This window comes from Herpailurus yagouaroundi, unplaced genomic scaffold (genome assembly GCF_014898765.1).
Source record: "Herpailurus yagouaroundi ecotype Mexico unplaced genomic scaffold, PumYag 159, whole genome shotgun sequence".
NCBI classification, from domain to species: domain Eukaryota; kingdom Metazoa; phylum Chordata; class Mammalia; order Carnivora; family Felidae; genus Herpailurus; species Herpailurus yagouaroundi.
Window position 1 is genome coordinate 13,093,772 of NW_024412400.1, and position 25,135 is coordinate 13,118,906.

Consider the following 25,135-nt stretch of genomic DNA (forward strand, 5'->3'; position numbering starts at 1 on the left):
ACCATCATTGGAGGACAGCATCGTTTAAGGGTTAGGCATCAAAGCAGAGACTAGACTTACAAAGTGATTTCTCTTGCTTCTGCCTTACTACATGGCAAGATCATCTGAAATTAATGGAAGGACAAAGACCAGGCAACTTTTTGAGGTCAGACAGAATAGGTTATTTCTTCTTCTTATATATAAGTTAATATAATTAATAGATTTACCACCTAGCGATCAGCTTGGTGTTAAAGAAATAATTTGTATTTAGGCGAAAATATACAACAAGTCTTCCCTGCACCCCCCACCCCAGATCTCTCACAGCTTACTGACAGCACTTACTAAACACTTCCATATGCCAAGTATGGTGTTAAAGGCATTATGTGCATTATCTCATTTTGTCTTTACCAACATCTTATGAGGAATAGCTTAGCATTTCCTCCATTGTACAGCTGAGACTCAAACTTTTAGAGACTTTGGTTACACAAGCTCTTGTGCTTAGCAGAAATAGGGTCTGTCTGCCTCCAGAGCTTGAACTTTTCATCAATCTGCTAATTTTCTTTACAGTGAAGTCCATCAGTAGACTTCATATCTACAATACCATTTTGGTTGTAATCACCAGTCAATTTTAACACTAACTAAAGATGAGTAAAGATAAATATTCCATCATTATATTTCTCTATTTTTCTATTAGTCCCCGCTTCACCATTTTGAAGAATATATTCATTGAATTATTTTAAAGCGAGGTCTCACGAGATCATTAATATTAATAAAGAAAAAAATGTAGTGAGTGAGCAGAGGAAGTAGAAGACATTTGAGGGCAATCAATTATTCTAAGTGGTGTATGCCCCATTTTACAGATACGGAAACAGGATGGGAGCTATTAAGTAACCTGCCTAAACTTATTGGTAAACACAGAACTAAAGATGTTAAGCTTATATCAAATCTAGTAATGGTTGCTATACTCCATAAAGCAGACTAAATAGTGCATCTGTAAGTGTCCAAGAAAAAAAATGACATTTTAATTTTACGTATTTTACATGGTACTGAATAGAGAGACATACAACTCCTTCAATAAATCTATGTTTCTTAATAACAGTTATAACAGGCCATGGTATTAATTTGCACTACATTATTTCTGGTGTACAAAGTGATAGAAAAACACAAGGGTATATTATAGAAAAAAAAAGGAAAGGTGAACCATACAATAAATAAGCCATTTAAAGTCATATCAACTCATAATCACAGACCAAAGTTTGAACTTAAAAATGGATTTTTTTTCCTAATTCAAGATATTTTGCACTGCAACTAAAGGGTATTAAGAAGATAACTGTTAATAAATACAGAGATTTAGATACAAAACTACTCATTTTGTTAAAAATAAATTTGATGACCATCCATTAGGAATTAAAAAAAAATCCTTCTGGGTATGAGGAATATAAAGGCGATCAAGACAGACATGGTCCCTGCCCTAGTGGAGATTGCATTCTAACAGGTAAGACACACAGAATAATTAATTACACCAGTTTTCATTTTGTTGAGTTTGTGATATTTGTCAAAAAGTGTTCTCCAATGCTAATGAAATATGTGGGCTGAGAACCCTCAGAAAGGCTTCCATGAGGATAGGAGTTTGAGCTGAGCTCTGAAGTCTGAGCAGAAGTTAAGAGGATAAAGAAAAGGGGAAGAGGGTTTTAGGCCAATGGATCAACACATACAAAGTTATGATGAAAAAGGAAACATTGAACGTTAAAAGGGAAGGAAAAATGGCCATAATGATCGAATGAATGGGAAATGAGGTAGAAAGTGATGAGTGAGAAGTGATGACACTTCTAGACTCTGGTAAGGATTTGGGTGTTACAACCAAATATTTAGAAACCCTTTAAGGATTTTTAAGTATCTAAGTATTGAGGAATCAGAATGATATTTGTTTTTAAAACAGATTAGTCTGGTTCCAGTGTGGAAAATAAATTAAGGGCAACTAGAGGACATGTTGGGGAGGAAGGAGGATAGTTATTTCTGTTTTAATTTGATCTAAGAGGAGATATTCAATAAGCTGTACACATTTGAAGCTCAAAGCTGAAGTGGAGACAAAAAATGTGAGAGTATTATATGGATATTCAAGCCTTATTGTAGATTCAGTTGCCTAGAGACAGAGTATATGACAAGAAAAAAACATGGTTTTAAGGTCTACCTTGAAGCGTGCCATGATTTGTAGGGTGAAAAAAATAATGTGGTTACAGAGACTTAGGAATGAAGGAAGGAATGGACAATGGGTTTGGATGCCAGTGAGTAAAATGAAAACCAGAAAATGAGCAATGAATTTAGTGGCATGAGATCATTAGTGACATTGACAGGAGCTGTCACAGTGAACTGGTGGGGGTGGAAGGCAGACAAGATGGCTGATGCATGCACAGGAGTTTCTCCTCCACTCTCAAGAAGTATGCTATTAAGAGATGTGGTAGATAAAGTAAAATGAGACTTAGGGATGTGTTTGTTTCTTTTTTGTATTGTCCTGCTTTGCTTTTAATTGAGAAAATTGATCCTATATAGATGCTGATGAGAAAGATCCAAAATAGAGAGAGTAAAGCTACAGGTGGTAAAAAGGATATTCATTAATGAAATTTATAAAGAATAGGGAAAGGTGGATTCCAAGGCACAGGAAAATAGAATCATAAAGGAGAGACACATCTTCAGTTTTAATGGGAGGGAAGGAGACAAGCTGTGTTCTGATGATAGATTTGTAGGTTTGATAGCGGCAGGTTGATGGAGTTCCCACTGAATGACTGCCACCTGCTAAATTAAGTGAAAGTGAATGTGATCTGCTGAGTGTCTGGAGAGGTATGGTGGTGGCAATTTCAGAAGGATGAAGGTAATTTGCAACAGCCATAGAGAATTCAAAAATGAGTTAACCAGTGAACCTAGTAAGATTTTTGAGGAAATCCAGAGACACAGCTGAGGTTGGTGATCATAGCATTGCAATCCACTTTTCTCTCATGATTTCCTTTGTCCATGTTTATGTGGAGACACAAAGAAAGCAGGCAGTTGAGTCCATCCAAGGTCAGGATTTAATCAGATACCATAGGGCCACAAAGGATGACAAGTCAAAGCTAGTGGGTGGGACAAAGAAAAGAGAGGATGGTCAATGGACTGGACAGGCCCAAGGGGCTGCGGAAAGGTCATTAATTGAACAACCATGATGGAAAGTGGAAGGTTGTGAGAGTAGGATGACAGTAGGATGAGATTTCTTGATTTTGGAAGAAGAGCAGTTTCATGAGGTTGTATAGTCTTGAGTTTAATGCTGAGGGTGAATGGCTGAAGAGAAATTGAAAAGGATATTGTTGTAGATAATGAAGTAAAGAAATTGAGAGGCCATGCTCTGAGCAGTGACCACATCAATTCAATACAGAACAGTTCAATATAATTGTTGTTGAAAACATCTGAAGTAATGGCAGGAACTGGGTTAGAAATGAAAAGTTATCCAGATGCCAAAAATTTTCAGTGACAGAACAAATTATTTGAAGGCCAGTAGATGGTAAGAAGAGACACTTGTCTTGAGAGCTTTCAAGAGCCTCAGAAAAACAAGCAAACAAAAAATATAGTATTCACAAATAGGAGAAGGAGCAATAATCTACAAGCCAAAAATGAGCATGAAAGCCACCATCTCAGCGAGAATAAATAGGGCACAGCAAGGTTGGAGATAAAGTCGTATCTTTGGGGGAGAGACTCAATTTAATGCTGGTAGGTGGTAGCAGAAATCCTCTGTATGAAGTCTGAGGATATAAAGTCTTCAGTGATTATGAAGCAGTGGATACAGGGATACATGGAAAATGCAGAACAAAGTCCGGTGGAATAAGAGGGTAGACAACACGGCAAGGGGGGCAGGGAATAAATATTTCACTTCCGGTATTGACCACCTAGAAGAAGGTCTCTAGGAAAGAGGGAGCACTTAGCCTAGAATATGGAATTCCTGACCTACCAGGTTTTAAATGGCACCAGTAAGTTCAGCCCTGGAAATCTGGAACAGCAGAATCTTAACTACTGAGCTAGTGGTTCACCATCCCACCAGAGCTGATTTGGAATAACGCTTATCATATATGAAATACTACATCCTCCATTACCAATTCTCCCACCTTAATTTATTAATTTGTTAATTAAGGTGAATGTGTACTCTCAAGGTGAATCAAAAAAGTGTTACTGCTCTTTAAAGACTCTGTATCAATCTACCCTCTAGAAAAACAAGAGGCAGATGTTCAGGCATCCTTTGGTAAATCAGGATCTTATATAAAATTTTGAAGGGAGAGAATTCCTCTAACAGATTTTCAACATTTTTGTTGTTTCTCAGTAAAAATATTTGAAGGATTTCAAATATTTATTCTACATTCCATGTCAGCAAGTTTTTAGAGAATATGATAATTAGTTATACTTAATACCTAAGATTATTCATATATTTATATTCCTTTTCTAGGGTTTAAAATGGCCTGTATTAAAGATCTTATTGTATGTGTTTCTTGAATTATGGATTATGTAAGAATAATTTTGAGATGTAAATCCAGAATTTTCAGAGCTTGAAAAGAACTTGCACATTTTTTTTCCTCTACCTTTGTTGTGTATCTACGAAAACTGAGGTACAGAGAGATTCCGCCAAGAGGAATGGTGTCCAAGGTAACTTTAAGAAGTTAACTTTAAGAAGACAAGGACTGAGGGGCACCTGGGTGGCTCAGTCGGTTGAGCATCCAGCTTCGGCTCAGGTCATGACCTCGCGGTCTGTGAGTTCGATCCCCGCGTCTGGTTCTGTGCTGACAGCTCAGAGCCTGGGGCCTGCTTCGGATTCTGTGTCCCCCCCACCCCTCTCTCTGCCCCTCCCCCATTCATACTCTGTCTCTCTCTCTCTCTCAGAAATAAATAAACAGTAAAAAAAAAAAAAAAAAAAGGCAGGGATTGAAATCCAAACCCTTAACTTCTACTCAGTCCCCATATGGAGGATTTCATCAGCATATTATGAACAAAGAGACATATCTTGCTCTCTAGTGTTTCCTTTTTTTCATTCATCTTTGGCACCATTCAACCTGTAAATAAAGATTAAAGTAAAAAGCCTATGGTAGCCATGTTTTAGTTTCCTTATATATGAAGGTTGTTTAAAATGCACTCTGAGCAAATTCTCTGGCAGTCAAAAGCTTTCACAAAAGATCTGTGTTATTTTAAGAACGGTGTTTTTTTCACCAATCCCTGAAGAACTAGATACTTAAACATTTATTGGTACAAGGTCATTGCTTTAGTGAAATAGCTTTAAGTTAACATAAATCAACTTAGCACCTCTGTATATCCCTACTCTAAGGAAGGACAGAGAAATCTGAAGTTGAAGGTCAATTTAATTCTTGCTTGTCTACATTTATTGAGGTAATATTCCAGCTCCCTGTGCCTCTATTTCATGTTGGGTGTTTAAGATCAAATGGTATTGCAAACATTGTTGGAAATGAATACACAAGTGGCAAAAAGGCTGAAATGCAATGTGTTAGCTAAACAAGTTGCTTTTGTATTTGATGTGTTCACCAGAAATAAAAATGAAAGAGTCCAAAAGCCATAATTTTCAGTTAAGTACTAAAATTCTCATCAAGAGAAATTCTCGAGGGGGCTTTCGGGACCTGTGTGTATATTATATACACAGCCACTCTATGTATTATATTTTGTCAAAGCTTTATGAACAAAGTGGTCCATTGACCACAATCAAAAGGAATTGTGTTTTGAAATATCTCTCTTTTGTTTTTCAGTGCTGGTAACAGCCTGCCCTGCATCTTTACTGCCATTACTTGTACTTTGTTGAGTTTATTTGTGGGATAAGTGTTAGAAGCATCGCATATGATCACAGAAGAGCTGCAGATGGGATTAAAGGGGCTGTCTGCTTGATATCTGCCCCAGGGGAAAAAAAATCTATCTAAAAACCAAAATGCTCCATTCTTGAATTAAACCTTTGTCACTTCACGAGCACCATTTCATTTAGTCAAACTGTTAAAACTTAAAGTTTTTAATACAGAAAAATAATCCTTTTAAGTTGCCCCCAAAATATTGGGGTAACAAATAGACTATTGGTAACAAAATAGACTTCTACTTAACTGAAATAAGGAGGCTTTCACAAGCAGTTCAAAAATGAAGCGACATTTTTTTTTTTTATTTTTTATTAATTCCCTTGACTAAAGTAGTAAAGAGGGACAAAGAGACAGGAAGCTCCATGTTATTCTGCAAGTTCTAACCAGAGATATGCTAGTGATCTGAGCATGAGAAATGGGGCTGGAATGCAGTGTGAACAGAAAATCTCATTTAGTGGAGGCAGTTTCTTCTTTGTGTTTCCTTCCAGTTTGTCCTCTGCTATGAGTTTTTTTGGAAATCATTCTCACACTCACATTCCATCTTTTTCTTTCTTTCTTTCTTTCTTTCTTTCGTTCTTTCCTCTTTTTTTTTTTTTTTTTTTAGTATAGCTGACACACAATGTTACATTAGTTTCAGGTGTACAACTTAGTGATTTGACAAGTTTATACATTATGCCCCATTCATCACAAGTGTAGCTGCCATCTGTCCCGATATATCACGATTAGAATACCCCTGACATCTTAAAGTCTGATATTGAAGTAGGGGACGCAATGGAAAAAAAATTTTTTTTAATCTGTTGTAAATTGCTTTCAACACAGCTGCTTTATCAAAGTGTAAGCTTTTATCAGTATCAACTCTAAGCAGATGACAAATATCAAAAAAAAAAAAAAAAACCCGTAACACGCTCAATGCTTGCTTAAAATGGCTCCTTTTTTTTCCCTCCTGTCTTTACTCCCACTCTGCTTTGGCGATCTTCACAATGTTCCAAAATATAGTGAAGATAAAAAGGAGACTGTTGGGTTCACAGCTCTGGAGAAGTGAGATGGTGGATTTGAGTCAGATGGCTCAGGGAGAGGAAATTCCAGCTGAGAGATGGGAAACCTATCTGTTTTATCTTAGCAGGATGTTCAGCAAGTTGTGCATTAAGAAATGAGAAACGAAACTCCAAATGAGCACCGTGGACTACGGCACTTGGTTGCTAACAGCAGGCTGATCCCAAAAACACACAGCATTTCTTGACCCTTCTTCCCACTATGTGAGTTATTACCGAACAGACAATTATGTTTAGGATGGGAAGAAAAACAAATGCTTGAGCATGTAAACTGATTGCAGAGAATGCAAATATTTCCATTCTGCTTTGCTAAGGCTATTAAAAACATGCACAGGGGAAAAAAAAAGGTTACTTTTTCACAAATTAATTTTTCTCCTCTAGACTGTGCAGGTTCCAGTGCAACATCTGTTACCTTTGCTGGTCTGTGATCTGCCAGAGATCATTCTTTTTTAAGGCTTGTCTAGAGAAGTGTGAAATTCATAAGTTTAACTCTTTGAATGTTACATAATTTTTAAGTATACATTTCTTATTTAAGGAACTAGGTCATGTTGGGGACAATACTGTAATCTATTTGAAGGAAAGATGTACGTTCTGTCCTCTTGCACACTTAGGGCTTGGAAAAGAGTAACAGAAGACAATGCACTTAATATATGTTTTTTTCCCTTTGTTAGGAGTTACTTAGTGCTAAACACCTTTCAGAAGGGTAACTAACCATGCATATCAACCTAGCAATATATATATATATATATATATATATATATATATATATATATATATATGAGGTCTCACCAAATACAATCAAATGATGTTATTACATTAAAACAAAATAAATAATAATAGTAATATAACTAGAGAGGGGACAGGGAATGAGACTTCAGAAGGAAAGAAGGGTCTATGGGAGAGCAGCAAGTCAAAGCTCCTTGGGGTATGAGGACAGGAAAATTTCATATGACTGGAAAGTGATTTCTGGAAGAATGTGGTCAAGAGATTTGGGTTGGCAGCTGAACTGTTAAGAAGTATTCAGAAGTGAACTACTCCTAAAAAGTCAAGGGTAAAAGCAAGGGGAAAGGAAAGAAATGACTCACAGCTTCTGGATGCTGTGAGGTTACCATCAGGCAAAGCATTTATGATGACACAAAAGATTTAACAGAGACAGAACCTGGTTATTCCATTTCCATATGCCTTTTCCTATCCTCTTCTTGGTCTCCTTCTTCCAGTCTGCGAACTTGCTGACTAACTTGTAGTTGCCTGGTGAATAGGCTGAGTTTGGATCCATTCATTATGTTTCTTTGTTTCCACTATGTGCAAGTTCTAGTATGATATTCAAATAATATGTCACCTGTGGCCCTGGTTCTACAATTTTACCCCAGTTGGTCTAAAAGAGGTAACACGGTATGGCATTAAGACAAAGTATCTGAATGTAAGTCCCAGTTCAGAGTCCCAGCCCTGAGTCAGTCACAAAGGAGATATGTGATCTGGAGAACCTTTTCACATTCCAGGGTGTCAGCATGCATATTTATGAAATAAAGGGGAAAGATGAGATAAAACATAATAACCCTGAAGATTCAAAACTTCTATGATTCCGGGGTATTTATTCAAGTAGTTTATTGGCATGGGAAAGCAAGACAATAATTATCACAAGAAAGCCATTGACCACAGACTGAGAGTACTATCTCGACAGTCATATGACCTTGAAAGAATCACTGAATCCACAGGTTACATTCGCTCTATTGTTTTCACTACAAATTATTCTGCTGACCTTGACTAATGGCAGTTCAAATTCAAATAGCATGTACAAGAATCTTCAATGGAAAGTCCAGGAGAGCTCCATATCTGTGACATTATGGAAGGTTCTCTATCACTGACGAAAGAGGAACTATTTCTCGCTCTCATGACCACATGGCCTCACTGACCACCAAAGTATGATCTGAGGTCAGGCACTTAACCTATCATGAATAAATCCAATTCTTTACTTGTTGAAATGCAGCTGGGTATACTGGAGGTCTATTCTGATTCCAAACTCTGTGATTCTTAGACCACTCAACTTTCCCCTTGCTTCTCTTTGCAGTTTTGTTACAATCAAACAACTTGGTAAAGAAAAGTAGCCTGGTTTGGTACGCCTGAAGAACGACATGTTTTATGACACTTTATCATTTACCACTTTTCTTCCACCAGCTTCTAATCCTTGTAGCCCTATTGCATTGTAGAGAGAAACAAATCTCAGTGAACTAAAGTAATTGCACCCTCAGATAAATAGCAAAGTAAGTACAAGTGAGCCACACAATGGACAACCACGGAAGTGTTCCAAGGAGAAATATACCAACTCCTTCCTTTTCTATTAGAATAACTTCGCACTAATTTCAGCATCAGAAAATCTATCCCTGGTTAAAGTTGACACCAGCATATCTACCACTGATGGGGAAAGCTGTATACGGGCAAACTTGGAAATTAGTTTGCAATTTTGTAAGCGTACATAACAAATTCCAAAAAAAAAAAAAAAAAAAAAAAAAAACCAAAAAAACTAGTTCAGAAACCAAACAGGACAGAAGCATCCTAGTTTAAAGAAGAGAATGCTGTGTTCGTTTTTAAAGAGATATCTTCAGATTGTTGATGAACCAAGGAAACAAAAATTCACATCAAAGAATGTGTGATTAATTTCACACAGAATGTTTTTTGTTATCATCTGGGCTTTTCTGAAATTCAATTAGGCTAGTGCACCTAACACACTTGCATTATTTTCTATTTTCTCACCCTGTTCATTCTCCTACCAATACATTTCCACAGCACCTGCTATTCTTAGAATATACTCTGAGAATCAGTACAATATCCCCAAGCATTCTTTTTTTGAATGGCTGTCCATTTTGACTCATTCTCATTGTTTGTCAGGGATGTAAATGGTAGAACTCCTAAAGCAGTGAACCAACTTAGAGATAAATGGAAAGGTGAGAATAAGATATATATTTTTTTAATTTATATTATTATTTGCCAAGGGAGTAGGCCATTGAAATCTGGGTGTTTCATCATAGTGACAAGGAACAAAATAACAGCCTAAATGAATTGAAAGCCTCCTTGAGGGTTCACATTAGAAGGTCTGGCTGTGTTTCCTCAGACCTTGCTTGCCATTAAAACTCATGCAAACTATGCTGTTGTGTCTCACAATGTTGTACATGCATCCTTGTCAATTCTGTTCTGACTTATCCTGTCATTACCACTTCAACATAATTCCATGTGTGTATCATTTTTCTATAAGACATTCCACATTAATTTAAACTTAGAAGGTGGTGCCTGGGTAGCTTGGTCAGTTGAGCGAGCGTCCGACTTGGGCTCAGGTCATGATCTCACTGCTCGTGAGTTTGAGCCCTGCATCGGGCTCTGCGCTGACGGCTCAGAGCCTGGAGCCTGCTTAGATTCTGTCTCTGTCTCTCTGCTCCTCCCCTGCTCTGCTCTGTTGCTCTCTCTCAAATAGAAATAAACATTAAAAATTTTAAACTGAGGGGTATATAAAGAAGTACCATAATATACTGCATCTTAAATGTTTGTTTGCTTGCTTATTTTTGAGACAGAGAGCAAGAGCGAGCGAGCAAGAGAGAGAGAGAGACAGAGAATCCCAAGCAGGCTCTGCACTGTTGGCAAGGAGCTTCATGAGGGGCTCAAATTCACAAACCGAAAGATCATGACCGGAGTCAAAATTAAGAGTCAGAGGCTTAACCAACTGAGCTACCCAGGTACCCCCATAATACAATGCATCTTTTAATTGAGGTCATTTTCTTTTATGCTCTAAAATTGTATCTAAATACTTTCATTACTTTCTTTTTAAGCCATTTTACCTTAGTGATATTTCAGAGTCAGTTGGTCTTGCCATTTATCTGCCTATCTTTTGAAGGCATCAATTCAAAAATTATAGGGTAAAAAAAAAAAAAGCCTGTGACATACCAGAGGCAATATGATAAAAGCACTGGGAAATTTTAAGAATCAAACAACAGTGGAGTAGACCTGTCTCTTCTAAATATAACAATAGATATAGGTGGGGACTCAAAAACAGGGTCCATGTTCAGAATTTCCCACCACTTATGGTTTTCCAAAGACAGCTGTAATGAACCTCACTGGTATGAAGTTTAGACAAATGATAAGGTGATAAGCATTCTGTCAATTAATTAACCTTCAATTAATTTTGCAATATCTCATCCAAAAGTAATAAATCGTTTTAACCCCTGATTTCTTAGGTATGCTAGTCAACTATTTCAAATATAGTGTTAAAACCTCACATACAGGTGCATTTTTCATTGTTCTAGCTATAAGCTTAAAGAAGCAAACACTTTCAAGTCATACCATTTTTTAAATAAAATGTATATCTCAAACATGTATCTTAGACACTGAAAAAGTTTCCTTCTCGTACTCCCTAAATTTTCATGATACCGTGTTTCTCAAGGAATAGAAATCTTGCCTTTGAAGAAACTGCTATGAATCACTTCATCAGAAGTTAGTAAGCATCTTGGGAAGAGACAGAGTCCCAGCATAATATTTTCCTTAATGAATACCCCAAAATAACTAATACATTCTGGTATTATCATGAAAAGGGTGAGAAAAAAAACAAGAGTAAAGAGAAAGAAATATTACTTTGGCTTTCTACTCTATGTTGTTAGGTAGATTTTTATTAATGCCTTTTTATAACTGAAAACCAGACAAGAACAAAGAACTTACTTCTCAAGGACCCTGTGGCAAGTCCATTCAATCATTCATTCTGTCACTCATTCATTCATTCATCTAGCCAGCTGGTCACTCACTTATTCATTTATCCATTCTTTCAAGAGAGACTGCATTTTTTCCCTTTTAGTCTGGCCAATGCACCTCCTTGAAGAAAAAGCCATGTTTCTGAAGCATAGTATTGATTGTAAAAAATTTCAATCTCTGATTTGGACCAGTGCTTCCTGAGCAGATTTTACTGTTTCCTATAACCCGGTTCCATTAGCCTGGTGGCGGGTTAGTAATACACTTTCTTTTTTGATTCCATGTAAACAATTTTACTCAGAGCCATCCAGAGAATCACAATAAATCCTACTAGTAATGTACAGAGAGGCAATGAGTAAGCTGAGGAAAAAGGGCTGGTCCAGGAGTTAGGAGAACTGTGGTCCAGTTTCTCCCCATTAATTCAACATCTTCAGATACCCGGATGCCACAGTAGATTCCATAACGGTTTCTTCCACAGCTCCTTTGGTTTTTTTTCCTCTTCCCTATAGTATTGTCTTTCTGGAACGTGCTATATCTAGAGAAGAGTGACATTTATAGATACAGCAGCACACTTTCTCTAGAGCAAGTGAAAGAAATGAGGTCCTTCTCAAACATGTTTTATCTGGAAGTCACACAGGAACATTCTAGAAATGTGACATTAATTTAGGTGGGTTTTCTAGGAGCAGAGCAAGTGAAACCTGTAAGCAAATGAGGGAAGCAGAACAGAGCAGGGGGAGAAGCTGAACAAGGATGTTATCCCAGGTGTGAGTTTAGCCTCAGCCTGATCTCTTGGGGAGCTAAGGAGTATGGATAGCACTACCCAGTCATCCCTTATACCAAGAGGGCTGGTCTTTTTTTTTTTTTTTTTTTTTTTTTCGAGTCTCAGTTAACCATTGGCTGTTGACTTCCCTTAGGAGAAGGGAAGAATCTCCAAGAAATTTCTGGGGAAGGTAGTTCTCTGCTGTGAAAAGTAATTCTAGGGCATTATAAAATTGCTACTTTCTTAATAAAATCAACGAATAAATGTTTTTAAATTTGAGAAAACTTGATTTGGGATCTCAAATGTAAGTTTCCCCCCCTTTTCCCCATTTCTGGAATATCTAAAATTATAGAAATGAAAACAATGTTTTAACATGAGATTTTAAAACTTTTTAACTAATAGAACTCTTGTAAATACAAATTCTATGTGGCAAACAAGGAAAGACAGTTTCCCCCATGACATATGTAGGTAGGCTCTTATAAAAAAATATTCATTTAGTGAATAAGGTAAAAGTAAACCTTAGTTGAAATAATGAATGTCTTCAAGGTAAAATACATTAACAAATTGACAATTCCTTTAATTTATGAAGTGTTTACTCAGTAAGTTAAAGTAAGAAAAATGTATTATGATGTCACGTTTTGATTTTTCATTTGTGCTAATTGATCTCATTACTTGAATTTTTAGAGAGAATGAGTACAAAAGGGGGAGGGGCAGAGAGAGGGAGAGAATCTTAAGTAGGCCCCATGCCTAGCACACAGCCCGATGTGTGACTTGATCTCACTGTAATAAGATCATGACCTGGGCTGAAATCAAGAGTTGGACACGTGACCAACTGAACCATTCAGGTGTCCCTGATTTCACTCCTTTTAAGAGTACTGGTTCTTATTTTATTTTTATTTTTATTTATTTTTATTTTTTTTTTTAATTTTTTTCCCAACGTTTTTATTTATTTTTGGGACAGAGAGAGACAGAGCATGAACGGGGGAGGGGCAGAGAGAGAGGGAGACACAGAATCGGAAACAGGCTCCAGGCTCTGAGCCATCAGCCCAGAGCCTGACGCGGGGCTCGAACTCACGGACCGTGAGATCGTGACCTGGCTGAAGTCGGACGCTTAACCGACTGCGCCACCCAGGCGCCCCTACTGGTTCTTATTTTAGCTTAGAGCTTGTTAATGTCTTTACCGATGGGTTATAGTAATTTTTACTTAGAATTATACATTTGTGATTTATAATACCTAGTACTCAGTTAATTATTAATACAATTTTCAACTTAATTTCCATTTGAAAAGAAATAGTTAAATTACAGATGACTTTTTAGTTATTTTGGATGATGCTTTTACTATTTCTAGTTGATACCAAAAGTTATTTGAATTGTTTTTGAACATATAATTGTTTTGTTCATATAAATGAACGTATAATTTATTTTTGTGGAGATTCTCGTTAACATCATTATTAAAATATCATGAATATTTAAAAAATAATAAAAGCAATTCTAAGGCAACCAACAGGGTCTGTAAGGACTTTGTTAGGTCCTCTTACAGTCCCTCATAGGGGTACTGAAAAAAAATCATATAGAAAAAGAATTATTCCTAGCTGATTTGTGAGTTCTCTGGCTTGTTCTGAAGAGGAGGAAATCAATGTAAGGCTCTGTGGACAACCCCGTGCCTAATTTTCACAGTGAGTCCAGCATTTAGCAGAGTGTGATGGTAAGTGGACAACCTGGGAAATGATTTCACTCCTCCAGATACCGTTTCTTCTTCTGTAAAATGTAGAACTCTTGCTAAGCTCCCTCTAATTTATCCATTAAAGCAAGTTGTCTTCAGATCTTAAATTGGCCTCTGAGGATGAAAATTTTGATCAAGTTTGAAACCACAAAACGAACTCATAGGGTTGTGGGGCTAACGTAAAATTGGGAAGTCTGATTGGTAGATCTGAGAAAGGCTCCTTTGGCAAGATGATGGGAAAGTACCGGAAGCACAATCCATTTTCTCTCTTTCATCTTTTATCCTGAGCTAAAGGAATTGTCTGTTTCCATTACTAGGATTTTTTCTTCAAATACAATCCAAAGAAATAGAAACTTAACACTTTATTAATTTTGGTCAGTTGAAAAATAAACTAAGACATTCTTCATTGCTCCAGAGTCTTCCAACTACTTTATCATTATTTGTTTGTTTGTTTTTATCACAGTAGAGTTGAACATAGTTGAAGCATAGTTGTAACACAATGTCACACTAGTTTCAAGTGTACAACATGGTCATCTGATAACTCTTTATGCTGTGCTCATCACGAGTGTAGCTACCACTACAAGTGGTACCATCACGAGTGTAGCTACATAGCATGTAGTCACCATGCTATTACAGTGCTATCAAACTACTATGGACTCTTCCATATGCTGTATCTTTCATCCTCGTGACTTATTTTATAACTGGAAGTTTGTACCTCTTAATCTTCTTTATGTATTTCACCCATCCCTCCACCTCCCTGCCCTCTAGCAAACACCCATTTGTTCTCTGTACTTACAGGTCTGATTCCGCTTTTTTATTTGTTTGTTTCTTTTTATAGATCCCACATATAAGTGAAATCATATGGCATTTGTGTTTCTCTAACTGACTTATTTCACTTAGCATAATACCCTCTGGAGCCATTCATGTTGTCATAAGTGACAAGCTTTCATTCTCTTCCTCATTCTTTTTTTTATGGCTGGGTTATTTCTATCTATCTATCTATCTATCTATCTATCTACCTACCTACCTACCTACCTATCTATATACATAGATATGTCTGTCTGTCTATCTATCTATCTATCTATCTATCTAGATATCTATCTATGTATACAGATATACACAGATATATAGATATACAGATATATAGATATCTATAGACAGATACCTGTAGATAGATATCTAGACAAATAGACACACAAATATATATATATATATATATATACACACACACACACACACACACACACACACACACACACACATATATAGGTATATACACACATACATAGATATAAATATATACACATATATATGCATAGATACATATATACACACATATATAGTATATATAAAATATACTAAATATGGTAAAATTATATAATATATAAATATAAGTTATATGTAAATATATTATATATAATATAAATTATGATATATAATATAAATGATATGTATACGATAATTTATATATCTCACATCTTCTTTATCCATTCATCTACCAATGGACACTGGGTTGCTTCTGTATCTTGGCTATTGTAAATATGCTGCAGTAAATATAGGGATGCATATATCCTTTCCAATTAGTGTTTTTGGTTTCCTGGGTAAATACCCAGTAATGGAATTACTGGATTGTATGATATTTCTATTTTTTTTTCAAACTGCTTTCTAAACTAAGCTAAGGTACACCATTACTCATTTTTGCTTGTTTTACATACCTATTAACTAGTTAAGAACTTGCCTTCCAAAGTCATGTAGCATTAGTTCAAATCCCAGCTCCACCAGCTATCACTTGCAAGACATTAGGACATTTACGTAACTATTCCAGAAGTACCATCATTACTTTATAGACAACACTAAGAATACTATCTGTTTTAAGGAATTCTGAGGATTAAATGACAGAATGCTTAAAAAGTCCCATGTCTCTTACACATAGTACACATCAAAAGTTTCTTATTTTCATTTACATGTTCTTAGTTTGCTATACATTATTATGATGCTCTTGGAATTTTTGAAAAACTGAATGCTCTTCTTGCATCTTGTTATCAATTTGGCCATTAAGACCCTAACCTACTTGTCATATTGATGGTGTCAACCTCAGAGATAAAGGCTATAATGGTGAATTTTAGTTATTACCACAGATAACCTTAATTTGCAAAAATATTGATTAAAATGCTGGTTGTAAGTTCAACTATCACAAGTCATGAGTCTCCTATAGTCATCGCTCCTTTTAACATTTCATTGGTATGACTGTCCAATTACCGTACACACTGTATCTTTGGCTTGAAAGGATCTTGCCATGTATCTCTACAAGACTAAATCCAGCTCATCTTTCCATGCCACATCAAATACATCTCCTTCATGAAAACTCTGTTCATCCAATCTAACAGGCTCTCTCCCTCATTTCATATATAACTCCCATGTCATTTTTTTTTTTTTTTTTTTTTTTTTTTACTTTTGACATGCTATATTCTAGTTAGGTATGGTATTAGTTTTCTCTTGGTGTAACAAATTCCCACAAATGTGGTAGCTTAAAACACAAATTCATCATCTTATAGTTCTGCAGGTTAGAAGTCTGATATGGGTCTCACTGGACTAAAATCAGGGTGTCATCAGGGCTCTATTCTTCCTGAAGGCTTTAAGAGAGAACACAACTCCTTGCCTTTTTTTTTTTTTTTTTTTTTTTTGCTTTGTTAGGGTCGCTCACATTCCTTGGCTCATGTCCCCATTCCTCCATTGTCAAAACCATCATCAGTGGGTCAAGTCCTTCTCATTGCCTTTCACTCTGATTTTTTCTTTTGTCTTCCTCTTCCACTTTTAGAAGAATCCTTGTAATTACATTGAACTGACACAGGTAATCTAGGATAATTTCCCTATTTAAGGTCAGTTGATTAGCAACTTTAACCTTCCCTCATCACATCTTTCTAGGTTCTGGGTATTGGGACTTGGATATCTTTGGGGGGGAGCATTATTTTCCCTGCCAGAGTCATGAACAGAAGAAACATGTCCTTACAATCATTAAATTTATAACCTAGTTTTGTGAGAGAGAGATACGGGTAAGGTAAGTAAACAAATAGCCAAATGAATGACTGTAAGTAGTGATGATATTTGAAAAAGAGAGAAAGCAAATAACCTGTTAGAACATTAAAGGTGAGGGTGTATAGATGGGTAGAGCAGGTATCACTAAAGGGGTGACATTAAAACATGAGAAACAAGAGAGAAGATTGGTGCTCATGTGAATGGCACACAAGGTAAAACCAGGAAAGGCTGAGAAGGGGGAATGAAGCAGAACTTTCCAGACAGTAGCCATGAAAGCACAAAGTTCAAAAGGCAAAAAGAGAATCTGGCTTGTTGAATGAGCCACGGAGAGTTGTATAATGTAATGGGGTTGGGGGAGGGTAGAAGGTGGTGATACTGGAATAGTGACCAAAGTTATATTACTTTGATGAGATCCTGGCTTTTATTGGAAAGACCATGGAAAGTTGGTAACAGACTTAAAGCAAAGAGTTACTCTTACGTAATTTGTACTTTTGAAAAAATCTGACTCTTGTGAAGACTAGATTGGAAGGAGCCAAGAATGGGAGTGGGATGAGTATGGAGACACCTATAAAAGTCAAGCCATTAATGGTTAACATTTTTTTAACAGACCATACCAAGTATTATCTAGGATGTGGAAAAACTAGAACTCACAAACACTGATGGGAATGTAAATAAGTCAACTAAACACAACTGGTAGAAAACTGCTTGCAATATCTACTAAAAGCTAAGCACGTGCACACTCTGTACCAAGCAATTCTACTCCTAGGTATAACAGAAATAATTCCCAATAGAAATGAGTACATGTGTTCACCTAGTGATGTTCTAGAACTGTGGTATTCAATATGGTAGCCACTGTCCAAATGTGACTATTTAAATTTAAATTAATTAAAATTTGCTAAAATTAAAAGCTTACTTCCTCAGTCCCACTAACCACATTTCAAGAGTCCAGTAGCCAAATGTGGCTAGCGCTACCATATCAGACAGTACAGATACTGAATATTTCTATCATTGTAGAAAAGTCTATAACGTGGCATGCTAGAATGTTCATAGTGGCATTGTTAGTAATGGGCAAAAGTTGGAAACTGTCTAAATGCCTGGCAACATTAGAATGGAAAAATTATGACATATTCGCCCTAAAGGGTACTATGCAACAATGATAATGGATAATCTATATCTACAGGGAATAGTATGGGTGAATCTTACCAACCTCTTTGAGTAAAATATCAGATATAAAAGAGTTCAGATTATAAGATCCCACTTATATAATGCACAAAAACAGATAAAGCTAGTCTGTGTTAAAAGTTAGGATAATAGTTATCCTTAGGGGGTGGAAGGGTGGTGACAAGGAGAGATCATGAGGGGTCATTTTGGGGGCTGGTAATGTATTGCTTCTTGTGGGTGTTGCTATAGTCAGCTTGTGAAAATTTATCAAGCTATTTATAATATGCACAGTTTTCTGTAAATATGTTATACTTTAGTACAATAAACTTTAAAATTTAAACTGCAACTTTTTTTTTTTTTTTTTTTTTTAGAGAGACCATATGCAAGCAGCGGGGGAACAGAAGGAGAAGGCAAGAATCTTAAGCAGTCTCCCTGCTCACTGCAGAGCCCAGCTAGGCCTCGATCTCATGTCTGTGAGATTATGACCTGAGCTGAAATCACGAATCAGATGCTTAACCGACTAAGCCACCCCAGTGCCCCTGCAACATAACTTTTAATGTAAATTAAAAGGTAAATACTAATTTCCTCTTTATTGCTAGAAAAAGTAAGGTATTTAATTTCTTGATTTAAGCAACAAAATGCAATGGATTCCCCCCAAAACCACACTGTACTAAGCTGTTCTTTTTCACTTTCTCAAACAGGGCATGCAAGGTACCTAGGTGACACTGGAGGGGTTTAGAGTGTTTCTTACCACCAACCCCACCATCTCACACCAGAAGATACCTCACAGGTAACACAACAGCCATGACACCATCACAGATGGACAGGAAGGGTGGTACAAATGAAGGCCCGCTAAGGTAGCACAGTGTTCCCAGTGTCCCATAGCAAATCAGTAATGGGAAATCAAATCAAATCCGTATCTTCTCCATGCACTCTTTTTAGTATATTGCCTCACCTTTCTACTCTGAGTTTTTGGATCCAAAGCCAATAATTTATGGCATAAATTGCCATTGGATACAATGAAAAATGTAGACACATCAAATAGAGAGTGGAGTGTTGGAGAGAAACTCAATCTAAAGCCAAAATTAATCGAAGTGTCTCAGAATCTGACATTGCTAGAAGAAACATTACTGTGACTCTCAATTTATTCCACCAAGAAAGTGCAGCGTAATATGTTTTAATGCACTTTCTGTAGGTCTGAAATGCAAGTTTGATTTGTTTTTCCCCGAAGCAATTTACTTTTAAATTCCAAAGCCTCAGACGTCATTGAAGAATGTTTTGGACTACTTAATCACGGCAACAGGGATTAAACCGAGAAACTGGCAGAAATAGTTTGTTTAAAATTAGGCATTCACTAGTCTGAAGGAAGGGAGGAATAAAACTCTCTAATTCTTGCAGTCACATACTCGGACTTGGAAGTGGCAAATGGCACAGAATCTTCTGATGAATGAAGTGTGTCCAAGCAAATGTGCAAAAGAGAAGGGCACCTACTGGCCTGATAAAATGCACACAAGAAAGCCTCAAGCCCGGTGACTTAAGGATTATCTCCCTTGCATAGCTTGTAAAATGACAGTCATATATTTGAGTTTGAATTAATGACTCATGAATGAACATGTAATGGGGAAATAATGTTCCCTAGGAGCCAAGTAGCAGTTGAGTTTTGAGAAGCACAGCCAGCCATAGTCTATTCTTGATTACTTCTTTCAGGTTTCTATTTCCAAAGAACAATAAAAAAAGGTACACTTTCTACCAAAAGTCTGATGTGGCCAGAAGCAACAAGAACGAAAAATAAAGTAAGAACTTAATGATAAATGCAAACACTCCCAGTTATTTTTTCTTCTATGGCTCTGATGTCAAAAATCTCAGAATTAGCCTTAGTTGTCAGCCTGCTTTTCAGTGTCTTGAAAACATAAAATGTTCTTATTGTTCAGATCCTCTCTTGAAGTTGTTCTCCACTTTCCAGAGAATAATTCTGTAGAAAGCTATCCTGATATCCTGGCTACACAATACATAAAAAAAAAAAAGTTGTAGTCTCTTACAGATAGTTTGCTTACCACGTAATAATGAAAACATCACCCAGTTGTAAACAGAAATGATGCTTAAATTTATGTCCCTTATTTATAAGTCTGTTTGCTGGCTTTGCCGTATGTACTTAGGCATTGAGTAACTACTGTTTTGGCATGTGTTGGGGTCATGTAAAAACACTGATTGTTTTCCAAGAGCTTTGTAGACCATTTCTAGGTATAGAAACAAACCTGAAAAACAGATTGAAATACCAGGAGACTTAGAGCTTACATATGAATTCATGGTTATATAGTACATATACAAACACAAAATTCTAGGACCCATTGAAAATAGCAAAAGTTATAGATAACGAATCAATAAACTTTCTATAATCTAAGCAAAATTTTAGAAAATGTTATAGATAATGAATCAATAAACTTTTCATAATCTAAGCAAAATTTTAGAAAATGAGAGAAAAATCAAGTTGTGCCTAGATGCTTGTATTTCATAACAACTTTCTCTGAAAATACCTATCAATGATCAAAAGTAACAATATACTTTGGTTGTTGGGATAATGCATTTTATTTTGGTAGAGAAATGATAAGGGAAGACATGAACATGTGTGTTTCATGTGTACTTCTGCAGGAAGCCAATCTATTCCAATCACAAAACACAATTGGTCTGGGTGCTGGATGTCCCTGGAAAAGGGCTGAAGAATCTCATGAGAGAAGTAGTCAAGGGAGAATTCCTTTTTTTTTAAAGTTGATTTATTTATTTTGAGAGAGAGAGAAACAGAGCACACAAGCGGGGGAGGAACAGAGAGAGAGGGAGAGATTGAGAATCCTAAGCACACTCCCGCATTGCCAGCACAGAGTCTGATGTGGAGCTCGAACTCACAAACTGTGAAATCGTGACCTGAGTTGAAGTCAACAGCTGGACACTTAATAGACTGAGCCACCCAGGTGCCCCAAGAGTTACTTTTTTGTGTGTATTCTCTTATACTCCTGGAATTTTGTGGTATCATGTGCATTATTTCAGAAAGTATCACTTCCACTGTCTATCCAGTGGCAGTTTATCTGAATTATAGGCAAAGAACTCAGAAGGATATAATCTTGCAGATCAAACCTATCTGGTGACAGAAGAGTCTTAGGTCAAAAAAGAAAACTTGTATTCTGTTTTTATGAATCTTGAATAAATGCTATCTTTTCAGTTAGCTGGCTTGAACACAAAAGGAAACATAAAATTAAGCAAACATAAAATGGTACTTGATTGAACCACTGCAGATTATCACGGAAATTATCAAAGTCCTTGGCAGGAAAGGTCTGTGTTTTTCAGCCAGAAATAATTCAGATTTCTACCTTTAAAAATAAAGCCTGGGATGTCTGGGTAGCTCAGTTAGTGAAGCATCAGCCTCTTGATTTTGGTACAGGTCATGATCTCACAATAGTGAGGCAGTAAGATTGAGTCCCACATCAGGCATGCCACTCTGGGCATGGAGCCCATTTAAGATGCATTCTCTCTCTCTCTCTCTCTCCCTATGCCCCACCCCCTCAAAAAATCCTCTGTGTTCTGATAATATAAAAATTAAATATATCAATCACAGTGTTTCAATTCACCATTTTCATTATCTAATATTTAATATGAGGGGTTGCGGAAAAAGAGAATAGCCTCAACCCTTTGATGCTGTCCAGATTCACCAGAAAAGTTCACTGAGATTTAAGCTATCCCTGATTTTCATCTACTAGCACATGTCTTTTGAGCTGCTAACTTAGACACACAGAGTCTGATAAGTATTCTGAATACCACTGCAGTACCTTTGGGCATCTTTTGCACATATACACAGGGAAAGAAGATAAAGAATGATCGCTGCCGCTTTGCTGAAACAGTGGAAAACTGCAAACAAATAAATACCCATCATTAAAAGAGAAGATAAACAATTTTACATTGCATGCTAAGTGAACGAATGAGATCGACATGTACAAATATAAATCTCAAAACCCTGATGTTCAGAGTAAGAACATGCCAAAATATATTTTGATGCTATTACAAAATTTTAAGAAACACACCGGCTAATACTATGTGTCAAGAGTTGGCCACAGTTGGCCTGTGGGCCAAATCTGGGCTGATACCTCTTCGTAAGGTAAAGTTTTACTGGAACACAGCTACCTCGATTCATTTACACTTTGTTGATGGAAAGAGTTGAGAAGGTTCAGCAGACTATTTATGGCCCGCAGAGCCTAAAATATGTACTAGTGAGCCTTTAGTAAGACTCTAGGGATGCGGTAACGGAAGATAACCGATGAGATAAACGGAAGATAATGCTCGCTCCATTAGGTGAGAGGGCAGTTGTCCCTGGAGAAAGAAACGGGACTAGAACACGTGATGTTTGACTTAACACTGTCAATCCAGGAACAGGGTACAAATCTCTGATATCTTTTTTTTATTGTGTTGAGTGACAATGGAATGTATTTCCTTTTTTATTTTACTAAAATTGCCTGCTTTGAAATTTATTTCATCAGAATTACTTAACGCAATTTTAATGTAAACTCCACTACATCACATTCCAGTTATGTAAGTTTCAGAAAGTAAAACTCAACACTCCTGCTTTTGAGGAAGGCAAAGGTAACTAGTATGGAGAAAATATGATTTTCTGAACCGTTAGATTAAAAATAACTAATTTAGGCTTACTCCGCATGAGGCCAAGTAAGGAAGCCTATCATGTTTTCAGAGGATGCCAAGTAAATAAGAGGCATACTGATAATTATTTACTAATCAGGTTTGGATTTCTGAAGAAGTTAATCAATATTTATGGTATGGTTGATTGACTGTAGCCTAATAAATAGTGTTTTGCTTATCCCAATGCAATCTTTGTGTAGAAAATCAAGTAAATTGAATTTTATTCGCATTTGTCAAAGCATCTCTGTTTACAGATTACCATTAACAACAAAACTTTTATAAGTACATGGTTGATATCAATGAAAGCCTGGATTACTGAGAAATGCCATCAGCAGCGTTTAAGTGGTATCAAAGGTCACCTGGAAAAATCAGTAAGTTTTAGTAAGAGAAAAATCACAGAAAGCACATGTGAACAAAGGATATGAAAAAAACCTACACAACCTCACAGTTATAAAAAAATTACAATTAGGATTATATTTTACCCACTAAGTGACCAAAACTTTTAAACTGGTAACTTAAAGAAAAGATAGAAAAATCCTACTGCATATAGTTGGCAGAAGACAAGATTGATACAACTTTCCTGGGAGGTAATTGACTAGTTACTGCTCCGAGTTAAGTTTTTTCACGAAAAATAACAAAACTTGCATTTCAAATAAACTTTTCATTATAAGACAATACAACATCTAATGTTTTACTGATTGAATTATATCTTTCTCATTATTTATATCCATTTACATATCTCTGTATACGTAAACCTAAATCAAAAACTGCTATAACACTGAACCTAATATTAAGGAAAACTTTCTGTAACAAGATCTAACCTAAATACTCACTACATGGATGAAAAAAGGAATGGATGGATGGTTGTGTGGGTGGTTCAATAACATATTGGCTTCAAGAGCAGTACTGAAGTAGTTTACCGCATCTACGATGACTCTGTTTATTTTAATATTCTATTTCTTTTCAAAAATTATTTCAGTTGGTCTATTCTCTTTCCCCATTGGCCCATATAGACATATTTCTCCCTAGGAAAATCATCTTCCAAAATGGAAGACGAAATTGTATTAATAAACCTACTTTTCTATATTAGGTATGCTGACCAAAAGCATTTCCTGTTTCTGAAGTTTTCTTTCCCAAATGCATGGTGACTTCCACTTTCAGATTCGATCAGAAGCAATAAAAATTTAAGAGAACACACAATTACTAAATTCAGTTTCTGTCTTCAAAATACACTTTTTAAAAATTTAGAAATGCAACACATTTTAATTAAAAATAAAGAGTAAAATAAAGATAACTAAACAGGGATATTTGATATCTGATTTATTTTCCACTTACCAGTTCTTTAATCTGTATATTAATTTAGGTGCCAACTGGGGCCAAACATGACTCATGTACTCTGTGTCAATTATTATGGCTCATGAAAGATTTTTGGGTATAAAAAATAACTATTTTTAAATGTTCATTTTTTTTTTGGTAAAAATACAAAGCGCTATAAATTTTAAGCATTTGTAACATCTTTGTGTTAAATTGTTTCCAATCACTGCAAGACCCTTTGATTTCTGGATTTGGCTTTGTTAAACTTCAACAAAGCAAACAACCATCAAAGGAATGCTTAGAGGTTGTGCCAATTAACAAAAATATGTTGATTTTATATCCAAGTGATAATCACAGCAGAGGCTTGCTGAAATGTTCACCAACATCTGTGTTCTCTTCCTCCTGGGCATACAAACAGATTACATTTCCCTGCTCTTCTGCATTAAGAAGATTGGGTCATATGATGGATTTCTGTCCAATGAAATGTGTGAGGGAGGATGTGCATGACCTTTGGGTTTGCAACTTAGACAATGTTCCATGCTCTCTCTATTTCTTTGCCTGCAAACTGGAAAGAAGAGGATCCAGCAAAGGACTGAGAGGGCCTAAAAATGATTAAGACATCAAATGGAAAAGGCCTGGATTCCTGAAAGTGAGCATTTACCTTGCACCCTGATCCCATGGACCATGACATGGTTAAAAATTCACTTCTACTGAGTTATGACAGGAAACCAGTAATAGCCACAATAATAGCTGATGCACTATCCAATTTAAAGCTCGCAATACTCTTTAATGTTCGTTCTAACCCTGTTATAACAAACTCAGGCTTTGAGGGATTAAA

The 25,135-nt window shown here is 36.3% G+C and overlaps 1 protein-coding gene and 1 long non-coding RNA gene across 12 annotated transcripts in view; both read right to left on the reverse strand.

Moving 5' to 3' along the window:
- Positions 1-25,135, reverse strand: part of RBMS3 (RNA binding motif single stranded interacting protein 3) — a 1,359,438-nt gene that overhangs the window by 187,214 nt on the left and 1,147,089 nt on the right. The gene's annotated exons all lie outside the window — the stretch shown is intronic.
- Positions 18,997-21,142, reverse strand: LOC121034240 (uncharacterized). Its single transcript, XR_005792327.1, has 2 exons — positions 20,746-21,142; positions 18,997-20,693 (listed from the first exon to the last, which is right to left on the reverse strand). It is a non-coding gene; the product is annotated as an uncharacterized LOC121034240 (long non-coding RNA).